The 15,685-nt window shown below is 38.0% G+C and overlaps 1 long non-coding RNA gene across 1 annotated transcript in view; it reads left to right on the plus strand.

The window, feature by feature from the left end:
- The first annotated feature begins 909 nt into the window (after positions 1 to 909).
- Positions 910 to 15,685, plus strand: part of LOC128012813 (uncharacterized) — a 55,801-nt gene continuing 41,025 nt past the window's right edge. Inside the window, exon 1 of the long non-coding RNA XR_008183188.1 lies at positions 910 to 1,166. This is a non-coding gene — a long non-coding RNA (uncharacterized LOC128012813). The remainder of the gene's footprint in view (positions 1,167 to 15,685) is intronic.

The raw sequence follows: 15,685 nt of genomic DNA on the forward strand, positions 1-15,685 counted from the left end.
TGCTTAATGAACAAGCGCACAAGGCTGAATGCACTTATTTGTATACAAAACATTATCTTGGTATTCAAGGCACACATTTCATCGGAGGCGTTCAGCTTTGTGTGACGGTGTGGTATTAAGGCTCGGTAAGCCTCCTCTGAGCAATGTGGAGTGGATGGAATAAGCATATCTGTTCTTCACCTTTGTGGTGAGGGAAACTCTCACACACTACACCTTGACATTCATGACAGCAAGGATACTCAAAGTGATTGTAATCCACATCTCCGACAAGCTAAATAGGAGGAATTTTCCTCCCTTTTCTCGTGCAGAACCATCTTTTGTTTGCATAATGACACTTCCAGACTAGAGACTGCCTCTGCTTTGACTTCGTAATGTCTAAAGCTCTTCTAAATCTTTTATATGAGAGAAATGGATGGCTTCTTGTAAAAATGTTTATATAATAATTTTAGAAGAGTAGATTTTTGTAGCTATAAGTTTTAGAAAAACAAAATATTTTAGGATAGTGACCCCCCCCCCCCCCCCAAAAAAAACGTTAGTTTATTTAACAATTAATCCCACGATTTTTTTTGTCTGTTAATTAAAAAAAAAAAAAAAACATTAACAACAACAAATCTGTTTTATTGATTTGTTCAATAAATCTTCGAGCAGAATATTTTTTTTTACTGTAATAGTGTGAATTAATTTAATAATATATCTATTAATGTTGATAATGAATTATATAATATGTATTTTTAAAGGAGACTTAATGATAGAGTTGTATAATTATTTAAAAGTTTGTGAAACGCTGTATGGTAAACCTAACAGAAAGAGGCTGAGGTGTTAGTTGTGGGCGGGGCCTCAGAAGACAGATTTCACTAATTGCGAAAAGCAATTAATTTTATTTCCTTAAACAAACAATCAAACAAAAAATATATAGAAATTTGGTAAATATAGATTAAAAATTAAGTTTGTTTTATTCTCAATAACTTCGTTGGCAAAAGCCATTAAATTCCACGCGGTAAGTGGCTTACTTGAGGTCTAACGTACTTGATTATTTACGTTAGTTAGCATTTAGACAAAAGGACACACGTTTGTATAATACTGGGGTAAATGGTTAAGTAAGAAGATAAAATTACCAAACATTAGGCTACGCTTTGTTCAGTTTCACTGTGGAAAAGACCGCGAAGGTGAGTTACTGTTTGTTATTGTATCTTTTTCTGTAGTTTACAGTGTTTGCCTCAACGCTTTGTTCTGGTCATATACGTTAGTAAACATGTCTGAAATTAAATAATATGATTCTATAGCAACATTTTTGAACGTTTATTTCTTAAACTACTGTCTATTTGATGTTGTTTGGCTAACTGATTGCTGACAAGCAAACGAATATAGGGAATGGTATCTTTTTCAGTGTTTTCCAATTGCTTATTATATTTACTCTACTAGTTAACTAGGAAATATTAAGTATATTTATTAAATACGAGTATTTTGTAACTACTAGTCTAGTTAACTAGGAAATATTAAGTATATTTATTAAATACGAGTATTTTGTAACTACTAGTCACTGCTGGTTAAAATAGCACCCCCCCCCCCCCCCATGTAATCTTGTGGGAATGTGTGGTTAAATGGACACTGTGTTTTAGCTTCACTATTACAATTTTTTTTGTTAACTGTTTTTTTTTTTTTTTATTGATCTATAAAGTAATCATTCTGGCTGGTCATTGCATATGACAAGTTAAAACAGCAGTTGTGCACATCTGAAGCACCAATCCCCATTAAATTCAATGACAAATATTGGCCACTAGGTGTCATTAAAGACGCATTGCAAGTAGAGCCACTGTAGTGATGGATATTGTGAGGAATTTCTAGCAAGTCTCCACAAATCCACTTGATCTTTTTATTTTATAACGTATGCAAACGTGGATCAGATTCGCAGCTGCCTTCAAGACGCGTAGCTTAAGTGTTCCACACTGGGTTATTTTCTAAAGCTTTTGTTGATAGCGTGTTCATTTATTTGTGTCATCAGGGAACATTTTTGATTAACTCTGCTCTCCATTTAAAATGAGTGAATGGTGGTCTATTAGCCGCGGTGGGCTTGAATTCAGGGCCATTGCACGTTGCACCCTTTTCAGGATCAAGGTTCATGCAAAGGAAAGAGATATAAAGAAATAAAATCACTACATTCATACACTTGGTAATGTAAGTACAGTTTAAAATTAATGATGTCTGTCAGGCTGGGGACCAGCTTGCCACTCAATGAGAGATTAAGGGTAAAGATTGCGCCCCATCATTTTCAGCCACACATTTTACTCATAATTCGCCTCCAGATCAACAGAATTTTTTGCTGAAAGCAGGCAAAGGTGTCGAAACCCTGTGGCTCCCAGCATTGAAGGGACGCATTCGGAACTTAAATGATTTCCACCTTTTTTCATCGCCTGCATGTCTTACACGATTATTGCTTTGGAAAAAGGAAGTGGTAAAGGACGGGCTGAAATGCTGGTTTCTCTCATCAGAGCGGCACCCTCCCTTTGAGGACTTTCATAAATGTGGGTTCAGTCTGAGAATGGCCGACTGTTCCTGGCCTTCTCTGACACCTTGCGTTCTTGCATTATGTCCGGGCGGCACAGCAGAAAATGCTCGTGAAATGTATTCAATTCAAATCAAATTGATGTAGCGCAGAGTAATCTTTCTCTATTAGATGTGTCACTTTTGGCAATTGTTCCCTAATATCCTTTACTGTGACTATATAAGATTAGTGCTCTCCATGCCGCCAGAGTTTTCGTGCCTTACTGAATTATTCACCGAGGCGTAACCTTCAGTTATCAGGTTAGAAAGACCTTGATTATAACAGGAAGTCAAGTGTAGAAAATCACTCTCTCCACTAAAGGAAGTGTTTCAGCCCTTTTGGAAATTTGAATAATTATGAAATGTACTCGCAAATAGTATAAGAAATTAATTACACTGGCACAATGGCTTTCTCTGTACTTGCAAAGCCTAATTTATGAGCAAAATAATGAGAGTTTATCTTTTAGGGGCTTTTTTTTTTTAATGCGTAGCAAATGAAATGTGGCCATTGTTATCTAGAACTTCTTCCTATTAATAATTGACAAAAAAATAAACACTCTGCTTGATGTTTGTCTCTTAAGTGACAACACTCAAGCGCAGCCAAACTTTTGTGAGTTATTTAATTTCGAATAATGTGCTTACCATCCTATTCTATCATATTTAGTTGGGGAATCATTAATCAAAAAGAAGATGATGATGACTCCCTGCTGACTAGACTGATGTGTTGCTCTCTGCGGGACACCGTGGCAAACTGCTCCACAGGCGTCTTCTGGAAATAGGGAAACGGATAGCCGGTCGTTCCGCACACCTTGAAATTATAGCCTTCCTTGCATTTTTTTCTCCCTCCCTTGAATAGTCACTGTAAATGAATTTAAGTTCATTACCTTCCACCCTGCTGGAATAATGCAGCTCTCATTACATCCCTGATAGACAACATTTGACGAGGACATTTCTATTAACATTATTCCATGCAGAATAATATAGCCTTCATTATTTACTTAGTGAACAATGAGTTTCCTGGAACAAACAGAGATGAGGTCCAGCTCGCTGATTATGTCCTTTTCATCGCCTTTACGGTGTCATTAGCTCATGTGGTTAAGATACTGCACTTAGTGGTTATGTTTTTGTTTGTGTTTGATTTATATAAGGGTCACTGACATAGTCATTTATAAAGAAAAGGAATAATCTAGTTTAAAATATGGGCCAAGTTCTCAGAAATGTGTTCTCTGTATTCATGGTGGTTTCTTATGGTTTTAAAAACTTTCTGGGATTTGAAAAAAAATATTTACATTTAATATCTTGTGGTGTAACCTTAAAGTAAAAGTAGTATTTTACACCTTTTACACATGTGATGGTACATATGCATATTATTGTCATTATTCTTTACTATTACTTAAAAAAATAAATATATATATTACTTGTCAGAAGTTCAGTAAAATTGTGTCTTTATTCATTTGTAAGTGACCCTGTCTGTGAAATCCAGGTTAGAGTCTCAAAATCTAATCATGAGATAACAAGCATCAAAGTTTGATTTCAACCATTAATTTCACTATGATTTCCATCTTTGACATGGCCTTACTCAGTCAATATTAAAGATATAAAGGTTATATTTTCACAGAATGTCCTACATCTTTTTTAGTAGCCAGAATTATTGCAAGTCTCTACTTTCACATTTGAACAACTTAGTTACAAAAAAAAACAAACAAACATCTTACTCAAAACTGTTCAGTGTATTTCATGAGGTATAAACTGTTATTAATTGTTCTTAATTACAATGTTATGAATAATAACTTTGTTTTTAATCCTTTTATTATTTATTATAAAATCATAGTAATTGTTTTAGGGAAGATTTTAAATGGTCAGATATTTTACTAGATTTATTGACCTTGACACAGTCATGATCTGCATGTGTCCTCTATGGTAAAATGTTCTGTTTATTTTCCTGCTTGTTTCCACTTGTTGGTTGGACTGTTGGAACACATGACTCTTTAAGAAAAAAAAAGAGATCGAAATTAAGAATTAAAAAATGGTAGAGATTTTTTTTCAACTCTATTCAAGAATTTAATAATTTTAATGAGCTTTTTCTTCATTATGATATCAGAACAGTTGTATTACTAGAAAAAATACCCCCGAAATACACCAAAATTCAAATTAATTCTGAAATTAAAAATGTGTTTATTATAGAAAAGATTCAAATCATCGAATGTTTGAATTGCACTGCATTTTCCACTGTGCAGTCTGTGAGACTATGCTTGCCACATCATCAGGTGTTTTTTTTTTAACCTGTTCATTGAAATTGAGCTGCAACACAGTCCCAGACTAATTCAGTATTCAGATGCATGCTGCATTTCGTCCCTTTAGGACCCTCATGCATGCGTGTGTCTGAGGGAAAAATGCAAGCTGCATTTTAAATGCATTTGTGCATTCAACACCGTGCTCTGTCAGGCATGTGTCTGGGACAGATAGTCCTGACTGCTTCAGTTCTGCCGAGTGTGCTCCGGAGGTAAATGACCTGACTGGCAGAGGGAGATTGGTGCACAGCTTGTCTCCTGATAAAGTCCAGCACATCTGCGACTTTGCCACACCACATCTATTTGCACTCCATATTTCAACACGGTGCAGATGTAACAACTTAATTTGCCACCAGTCATAATTCTGCCCACCTACGGCATAATGAGGTGATACTGGTTATTTTAGACTTGGCTGCATGGACGCCTGCGGTAATTCGAGTTCTGAGGTGCTTGCAATTCCCTTCTCGAATGGGCACGTAAACAGAGGTCCAACATATGCAAGGATGTTTCTCCGTACAACGCGAATGAGTTTAAGGAAAGTTTCTGGCCATAAAATTTGACTAATGTTTTTAAAACACAACCCCGATCCCACAATTCATCTTGGCACGTTCTGGAGAAATCCCACCACATTCTTCACTGTATTTGCAGGCCACCTCTGCGGGAAGCATTTTTGGGGCTTTTTTCCTAGTCTTTCTTTCGCAGATGTACGGTTCTTTGGCCCGAGCTGTAAATTGAAAACACCGGTTGTGTTGCTCTCTCATCGCACACCTCGGAAATGGACTTCATTCGTTCACGTGAACTTCCCGTAACCCCTCATGTGTGAGACACTCATCATCTAGTGAAGGCCTCGTAGTGAAGGCCGGTCCATCACGACAATAGCGGGAAGAACCCAGCAAATGACAGCGGCACCCTTCTACCCTCTGAGATCTGATTAGTTGCCTCCATACAATCTAGCACGACACAATGCGCTTTCATTACCTCACAGATGTTGTCATCTCTCTCTCTCTCTTACTATTTTTCCATCAGGCTCTTTTTTTTGAACAAGTGTTCATCTCAGAACTCTGATCAGAGGCCTCACTTTCATCAGTCTAATGCATGTGTCTATCCCCGGGCCCAATCTTGTGGCAGTGCGGCATGTGGCCTGGTCCTTAATCTCATTTCTTTAACCTCCTTCAATATTGGTTCCCCCCCTGCAAGAGGCATCATGAAGATCCGGAACAATTCGTTTCCATATTGTAAATCACCTGCGGTTATGAGGAAAGGCGTGCAGGAGCTGCAGGGGGGATTGTAGCTTCTGATTGGGCGCCGTTGCCCTCTGTCCAAGTGACATCATCGTTCCCGGTCAACTTGGTGGGCTTGCAAACCAACAAACGCATAAATATATAAACATGTCTGCGGGCTTTGAACAAATATGTGTGTAAAAATACCAAAATAATGGTTTTATTTGGTGTCCGGGTGCACCGTAATCATGCAATTACAATAAGAGCCTTGTTAATATTCCGAGCTTCTCGCCTTCACAGTACTCAGGTGAATTAATTTGCTCAAGCAAACTCTGCTGATTCCGTTGCCCCCTCTGCCCCCGCCCGGGTATTCATGCTTTTCAACTGCCACACTCTCTCCACAATATCCTTTATAGAACAGGAACCCAGACTCTGCTTCCAAAATCAAATGCATCATTCATTATTCATTCTCTGTGGATGACTTCCCCATCATTAAAGTTCCCACAAAAGCAGTTTTATGGAAAAGTCTTGGGTTCTTAGTTATGGTGGAACAATAAGCTGTCATGTTTTGTATGTTTTTACTCTGTGGGTCAGCGCATATTCTGTTGTGGAGCAGCCTTTTGTTGCAGTGTCATCATGAGTTGAAGTAGATGGGTATGTTTTAGTTCTTCTAGTTCTGATAGATAAGTTTTTCACTGCTGGTAATAAATTTTTTACAGATATTTTTATATACAGGTGTGATTGGTTTAAGCATGGAAGTATGAATTTCCATAGTGCTTCAGGAGAATTAGTTAACATTTTGTTCATCAGGGTTTTTTCTTTCTTTCTTTCTTTGTTTAATTAGTAAAGAATGGAAATATTTTCTTATCATTGTTTGCGTAAATGTGTAGATTTTGAGTGAAAAGCAAATGGCATTTTGTGAAATATTATTAGCATTATGATTTTTCAGTAGTCATTAGTTTACTCTAGTTTTCATTGTCACATGGTCCTTCAAAAGTACTAATATTATATACCAATACTCTTATTTGGTGATCAAGAAACATTTTTGGGACAAACAATCTAGAGATATGCTGCATATTTGTATTATTAAATAGAAAATTACTAGTACTTTTATTATATTTCATATAAACAACATTTACTGTAACAATTTGAATGAAAAGTTTAATTGGCTAATAAAATGAATTTCAGAATTTCTCACTTTTTGTTTGTCCCTTAACAACAGCACTCAAGCTACATAAATTTGTGCTACGTAAAGTTTGTGGAAAACCTGTTGGTACAAAGATTATCTAGCGTTTTAATAAAACATTTGTCTGCAAAAAGTGTTACATGATCGATGTCAATTTTTTAAATTTGATTAATTGTGACATTTGAAGTAGTGAATATGAAATATTTCTTTATGTTAAAATCTTCAAAATGCTATTTTTTTTCTTTTTTGTTTAGTTTAGTTTTTGGTCTCTGGCAGTGGGTCCAGTCGTGTGAGGTATGTATAATTTTCCACTCTTGTCACAGACTTCTATGTCCACTAAGGCAGATTGAGGCACACCTTACCTCACACGGGTCATCCTGTACAATAACATTTACGAAGTTCGTTTGGTCATGTGTCCACACAGCCCAGATTCATGACCTTTATAAGAATGTGCTCTGTCTGTCTCATGCTAACAGCTTCTGATAGCTTTGGTCAGCTTTATTGCGCTCATGTTTGCTCAACGAATCCCAGGGATATTTGGAGCGTCTTCCCAGAGCGAGGTTGATTTCCACACTAAAACCCACTTGAAACCCATTTTTCTTTCTGAAAATGTGTGCATGAATACCCAAACTGATTAAAAGATTCACAATTCATTATTCCCAACCTGCATCCCTTTCCTACATTATACATGAATGGATACCAGTGTTTCCCAGTGAATGAAATCAAACCCAAGTTCATTAATCAGCGCGGCCCCGAGGGGGCGCATTAAAATGTTTGTTAAACAGCGCGTCAGCCGGGCACGTTTGACCGAGAGAGCTAAAATAAACAATGGAAGAAGTGAAAATGGGTGTGCAGGATGGGTTAGTGCAATTTACATAACCGTTCCAGCGGTTAAATCACTCCTTGTTGGTCTTCCTTACGCGATTTGCGGTGCTCAAAACGCATGACTTTAAATTACAGCGAGATTCTCGCCACTGTAAGCCACCTCCATTGTGGCGGCCCTCTCCCTGTCTTCATCAGAGCCGGCTGTCCAATGGGATTACTGTAAGCCTGCGGTAGGAGCAGCCGACCCGCCACTGATCAGAAATTCATCTCCCTGGATGCTAGATTGCTCCTCTCCCCATTTTGCCCTTGTGACGGCAGATACTGCTGTCATGGTGTCAGACGAGAGGGGGGAAGAAAAAAAATTAGCATTCGCAGCCCCCTAAAATTTCGCTGTCCAGCACATAATCAGAAAAGAAAGTGAATGAATAGTAATTCAGTCTGTCAGAAAATGAGAATCGCCGTGCCGTGGAGGAGAAGAATCTCTGGTTGAATATTTGTAATGGCTCCCCTTCTGCAAACCTCCATTTTGACTGACTGACTGCTTTGTCCTCCTTTTTAGATTTTTCAATTCCTTTTCCCTTCCCAACTATAAATGCACATCCAATCAACATGTATGCATTTGAGAATGTTTATTATTTTGAAAGAGACTGAATTTGCAAAAAGCTAAACCTCAATTGTTATTTGTCCAAATGTGGCCATTTTTGGGGACAATTTTGTGGGCCAGCCGAGCGCAAGGCAGAGGGAATTAATCACAGAAAGAGCGCAAGGTCACTGACTGGCTCCCGAAACATCACGGTGGGTCATGCGTCTCGGGGCCACGGCTTCATACACACACCACACTTGCCTTATCCCCCGTCTGCTTTTTCCCCGGTCCAAGAAGAGGCTAGCTCAACCCCAGACACACACACGCGCGCTCGCTCGCACACCCTCGCTCAAACACAGTGAAATAGGGCGGTTCAGAGGACGGAAACATTCTGGTAAATATTTTTAAATATGTCATCTCTCTCTCTCTCTCTCTCTTTGTCATTTTTCAGTCAGCGAGTTGGCAAAATCTTGCATGAACCCTCGTGCCGTGTGGTTGTTTTACTATCTCGTCTCCGTTTGTTGCTTGCAGTGTGAGTGTAATTTGGGTTAAATGGTGGTTGCTGTCGCTTACTGCTGTGTCAGAGTTTGGAGCGCTGCTTTAGTAATTCCATGTGCTTGTAATTCTGCGCCGTTCCTGATGAGGGATGTATTGTTCAAGCTCAGCGTTCAGCTCTCAGGGGACACCGACTGCCCATTGTAATATACAGGAGGCGCCCTGTTATTTCCTTCAACTTAATCTCCCTGCGTTAATTCTCCTTTTATAAGTGCGAGCGAGTCACGCCAGCTGACGTTTAGGGCGAGTAGATTTACGGTGGGCAGTCTTTCTGTTTTTTTTGGTGGTGGTGTTAATCAACCAGGGAGATCCATCATCTCTAATCATGCGTGGGGCAGTATTAGTATCTGCCATTGGCCAGTCAGGAGTGCACATTTGCATGAGCACAGAGTGATGCGTGTGACAATCGCAGTCAAACGATCATTAAGGAATGTAATTTGCTGGCTGAGGCGTCATTGGGTTGCTGATGCTCGTTCGGGGCAGTGATGTGTATAAGCCGAAATGTTCGGCTGAGGGGGTCTTGCGCCTGTTAGAGCGCACTTTCCCCAAGCTGAGTCTTAGTGTTGGATGCTACATGGTAATAAGCCAGGCTTGCTCTCACCGCTCACAGGGCTTTAACAAACACAATGTCAGTCAGCTGCTCGTAGCGGCTTGATCGACATGCACATTTCCTGTGCTCTGATTCTCTTCATCTTTTACTACGCCGTTTCTGTTTGCATACTAATGAGGGCGCTTGCTAGGAATGTAGTCATTTGTAATTTGTGATGTTTATTTGCATTTTTAGTGGGCAATGCTTTTTTTTTTTACTTTAATGCTGCATGATTTTGTAAAAAATACTCTATTTGCAAGTTACTGTATAATAGAAGAGCTATAATGTAACAGCCATGAGTGAGTGACACAGTCCTTCCATATTCATATGCACGCACACCTAAAGTATTATGATATATATTTGATTTAAATGTGTAAATTTTATTCCGTTCCACTCCTTCTCACAGAAACATCTGGTTTTGTTTTCACAAGCACCACAAATTCAAAAAATGTCTTTTGTTTAGTCATTTTCAGAGGCGTTTTGCAAATGTTAAGTGAAAACAGATGGAATAAGAGATCATGACATAACTGTTAATTATGGATGCGGAAAATGCAGTGCTTGAACCTGATCTGATGAGAAGCTAAATTGTTCTTTTTTTGTGTAATTTTAAATTTGAATTAATATACATCCGGATCTACAAATTATTCAATTTAGTAATAATATTAATTAATAATGGTTTATTTGCATTTCAAATTTTATTCACACCTCATCTAACTAGCCATCATAAGATGTGTATAGGCTAATATAATAAAATATAATTAGGAACCAAATGTGTTTCCCCTAGTATTTTCTTTTCTTTTGTGTTTTTTTTTGCAAGCGTTTCAAATATTTTTAAATATTTTTAAATCAAAACATTTTTATTTTTTTTCCCTAAGGTCCCTTCTGGTTTTGGTTCCCAGCTGCATGCTGTAATATGAGGCACATAGGTAAAAAGGAAAGAAAATGCATCCCCTCTCTTTCTCTCTCCCTCTTCCTTTTTCTCTGTGGTTGACATGAGGCTAATGAAAACAGGGTGTGGGTTTCCTTCAGCTCCTTTCATACACTTCAATAAAAGGTGCGGCAGACATTTTGGCTACTACCTCCACGCTGTCACCCTCCTCTTCTTCCTTTACCTTTGTCTCGGAACGTGTGTGTGAATATGGAAATACAAAACACCTAACTACAGGGCTTAAGTATAATCACGCCGCCAGGGCGGAGAGACTTATTTTACAGTTAACTGCTCATTTTTGCAGTAATCCTTTGATTATTCTTACAGTATTACTACACCCTTTATTCGAAGACCACTTCCATATGATGTTTATTTACATAGTAACTTTTAAACTGACTTAGTGTAGTGTGGTTTATTGAGATTAAACGTCACTTCTAATTTCAATTTAATTCTAATTTCTAATTTCAGTTTAAAAAGCAAAACAGTTGTGGCAGTTTGGGTCTCAGTGTCATTTGTTCCACTGTGCCATGCAGCAAGATTAACACCGAGCTGTTTTTAAGGCTGAAATGTGCATGCAATATGTGTTGCACACACCCCAAGGAGCTCTGTTACTTAACATGTAGGCTATTTGCATGTTTACCTATGCATTTTGAATAGGTAACCCTCTAACCTGTTGTTTTTTGCATGACCAATAGATGGCAGTGTTTCCCCAAGCATTACTGTTGTAGGCGTGAGGCAAGAAATGAACTTCTTGAACCTTTTTTTCCTAATGGGAAATTGTAAACAAGGCATTCTTTAACCAGGATTTCTTCAGATCATGAAAGTGACGAGCGCGACTGTTTGAAGTACTTGCGTCGTCGAGAGAGCATTTGTGAATTTAAGATTATAAGTGTATTTTATGATAAATGAAACAGAAATGTAAATGACTCTGAAAATGATGTTCAGTTGGTTGCTATTTATTTCCTCACTAAATCTGCTTTTTGAGTAACATGATTCAGAACAAATTAGGACGTCAGAAAATAATTTGAAAATTCTGAGAAAAGGCTCACTGTAGTTTCCAAGCCTGGCTTAGATGATGATGATGATGATGATAATGCAGTTTTTTCCTCCCCTTTTTATAGTTCTTAAATCTACAGTTTGCCCTAATCAAATCCATTTCTAATTTCTGTGGATTTCTTTCTGTCTGTTCCAGCTCTGACCGTAAACTTTAGGATATAATGTTCTTAATATCCAGATTAAATTTTCTTTAATCTGTTCTGGAACATGTGAAATTATTTCTGCAATAAAACTCAAAAGTCCCCAGAGCCCTCTGATTGCAGTCTAAGGCTATTAATATAAGGCCATACACTGGCTTTTTTCCTTTTTCATACGACCAGCCCACAATCAAAGCGAAAAGCTACGAAGGTGGCATACTGCGTTTATCTCCACTAATGAAAGAGAGATTAAAAAGAGGTTTTAAGATGGATTAACAGTGCCCACACTGAGACAAAAGATCTGAAAGGGCCTTAAAAACAAGCTAAATGAACACACACTTTCAAAAGCTTCATTAGCATAATGCTAAAACACTTACACTAAATGCTTGACAGGGCACGGAAGGCTTTAGAACCGAGCACATGAATGCTGGCTTGCTGTAAATCAAGCTTTCTGTGCCATTTCAAGTGTAGAACCGAAACCAGCTGTGTTCTGAAGGTGAAATTTGTGTTTTATATGCAGACAAAGATGACACACACACACACACACACATATATATCCAGTGAACCGTATTTGGTTGTGAGTTTAGGCTGTGCCCTTTATCCTTGCTTTCCCTGTAGCTTCTGAGCCTGATGAACAGCTGTTTGTAATGTACTCTACAGGAACGGAGATTTATAAAAAAAAAGTTTGAATCCCTTTGTAATGCTTGGAGGAAAACATTTAATTAATGTTTTTTTTTTTTTTTTGGTAGTGTGTGTATTAACGTATATTTTTCTTCCTGCCTGGTCAAGGTGTTTTTAAGGTCTCGCGTCACGGAGTGTGTCGGCACAGCGGTTAGACCGGACAGCTGCTTTTTAAAAGCACTGATAAGAGGCACCCTGATGCTGAACATTGCAAATTGGAAGTGAAGATTGCCTTCCTGTAGACTTTATCTTAAAGCAGTAAAACAAGAAGCTGTGACTACAACTGCAGGTATTGATTTTGCAATTTCAGCAAATTAAGAACAAGACAGAAAACCTATTTAACCTTTCAGTGATTGCCATAGGTACTTTTTGGTGATGTTGAGGCTGACATTTAAATTAGCCCCCTGCCCCGGTTATAGGGGCCGGCACCTGACTCCCAAACCCTTTGCTGATTATTCAGCTGAATGGAGGGGGAAAGGCAGGTTATGCATGAATATGGAGGACCCTGTATGTTTACCCCCATATGCATTACAATATGTCACCCGGTATATATTACAGATGTATAATATTCCCACCTTGCACATCAATTCACGCATGTAGCTGCAGCCATATAGTGCAGTAATAAGGGAAGGTGGCCATCTGCACAGTAATAACATCTGTGCAATATAAAGAATAATGAAAGGAATAAAGGACAGTCAGGGTTGCCATTGAATTAAGGCTTCTAATGTGAAATAATAAGCAGTTCTTTTTAAGTTTTACCCCTGCTTCTAAAGTCTAACAGTCTGTAGGGAAATAAACCACACATGCAGAGCGAATCTGGCTTCTCATTGTCGATTAACAAACCCGAGTGACGTGAATCTCAGCAGTGTATGTTTTGAATGTGCATTGTTAGCCATACAGCTTGACGTGTGCCACTTAAGGAGATGTATTTGCGACGTGATCGATGGCGTGCTTTCGTATTTGGATTGTTTTTAATATTGCTGATCAAAACGAATGGAACACAATAGGGATGAAGATCAGTCTCAGGGCTGCACCTGCTTCAATAGTTTTGTTCAAATCAAATTGTACAATATTATTCATAATAAATGGCTCTAATATGAGGAGAATGATGATGGAGGAGAGTCAAATATTGAGAATTATTACTGGAAAAAACATTGTGGACAAAAGCAGAGGGAGAGGAAATGAAAAAAAGTGAGTGGGGAAAAAAAAAATCAACACCACAAAAGGTGGGAAAGGTGCTTCAGTTCTCCATGGGATATTAGTAATCTTAATTGGTACAAGTGCAAATGACTTCTTATTCAGTGCACAGAAGGTGTCAGTCTGAAGGGCAGAACAACACTGAAACATGTGGGAGAGTCTCCTAATGCATTGATTGCCCCTTGGAACTGATGGCTGCTAATTGTTAGGTGATTAACATGGAGTCGTAATTATGTCGGCCCAAGGGGGCGATTACTGTTCCAACATGCCATATTATAACCGAACAGAGCTACCAGGGCTCGGATTTGGAAACAGATGGCATATTGTCAACAGCAGCAAGGCTGTGTTTTCCTCGAGCTGAAAAAGTGCACCAAGGGAGCTGTCTCTTTGTTTCAGCCTCATTAATTAAGTGCTAATTGTGTGTAATTATTTACAACACTGCTCTCTGAATAGAGACGTCAAGTGGTCGTGACATAACCAAGAGTCATATCTTCCTAGCGTATGGTAAATATTTCTTTGTAGCTTTAAATCTGATAATGATACAATTAATACATTTTTTTTTTTTTAATATTTGTGTTAAAAAAATTATTATTATTTATTAATGTATCATTTTTAATTTCTTCATTTTATTCAGACATTTTGGGGCATATTATTATTATTATTATTATTATTATTATTAATATTATTAATATTTTTTTTCTCCCTTATAAATAAATAAAATGTTCTCCCTTTCACTGCATTTATTTTAAATGGCTTCCGGCCAGTCCTCTGACTGCTAATCTAGTGTTAGATATATTTATGAACTGTCTCCCACATGTATGTCGAGTATGATACTGATCAGTCTGCGAAATTATTTTGGCAATATTCCAAACATTAACATCTCCATTTAATGGAAATGTCAGAATTTTGACCTGACCTAGAAAACGCCATATATTTCCACATGACTGACAAAGCCAAGATCCCATGAGCTGGATCTAGACTTGGCTGGTCCTTGTGGTTGTGAAGATTTGATTCTTTTGTTATTTATATTATATTATTAGCTGTTATCATAAGCTGCTAAATCACAAGTAGACCAAAATATGTAATCTATGAGTATATAATGTAATGAATTTTTTTTATGTGAGTCATGCTAAATATATTTGAATATTGTATTCATGCTGAGCAATAGGTGTGTGTGTGTGTGTTTTATTTTTGTCTTTGAAACACATATTCAAAAATACATATTCAATCAAAATGGTGTGCTTTGAATCTGCTCCCTAAAATCTTAGATGTCAGGTTGCATAGACAGGAAGAATTATTTTGTCCTGATCTCTCCAGAATTGCATCTGGAGCACAAAGGCAGCCACAGAGAACAGCTCCAACAAATGTACAGTACCTTTTCATATAGGATCAAAGCGCCACCGTGTTCTTAACGGCACTGTGAGGACCTAAATGAAAATATTTAGCTTGATGTACATTTTCATCAGTAAATGCTGGGAGAGTGAATTGAGAACCGCACGTAAAAGACAAGGCTCCCTAAATATTCAAGACTTGTACAGTAGGTGCGGTAGACAGACACTGCTTCTGAATCCCCCTCGAGTCAACTGCGGAATTAATTTCAGCTGGCAGCATCATGCTGTGGTCATTTTGTCTGGAGAGACATGTTGTTATCTTGATTTGGCCATCACAGTTCCAAAATGAACACTCAGCATGCTGGCGAGAGCTTGAATTTAAAACATAACTACAAAAGACTGCGAGTTTCCTTTCAGAATTTATATAAGGGGAAAGAGGAGAAAAAAATCATGCAAAATCACAACTGCCATCAAACAAGGTGTCCAGAGCAAGGAGAAGCAAACTGACATAAATGCTGCCTATTTTCATTTCCAAAGAAAAGGCTGATTTGAAGGTGTGTGTAGC

The sequence above is a fragment of the Carassius gibelio genome, chromosome B24 (assembly GCF_023724105.1).
Source record: "Carassius gibelio isolate Cgi1373 ecotype wild population from Czech Republic chromosome B24, carGib1.2-hapl.c, whole genome shotgun sequence".
NCBI lineage: Eukaryota > Metazoa > Chordata > Actinopteri > Cypriniformes > Cyprinidae > Carassius > Carassius gibelio.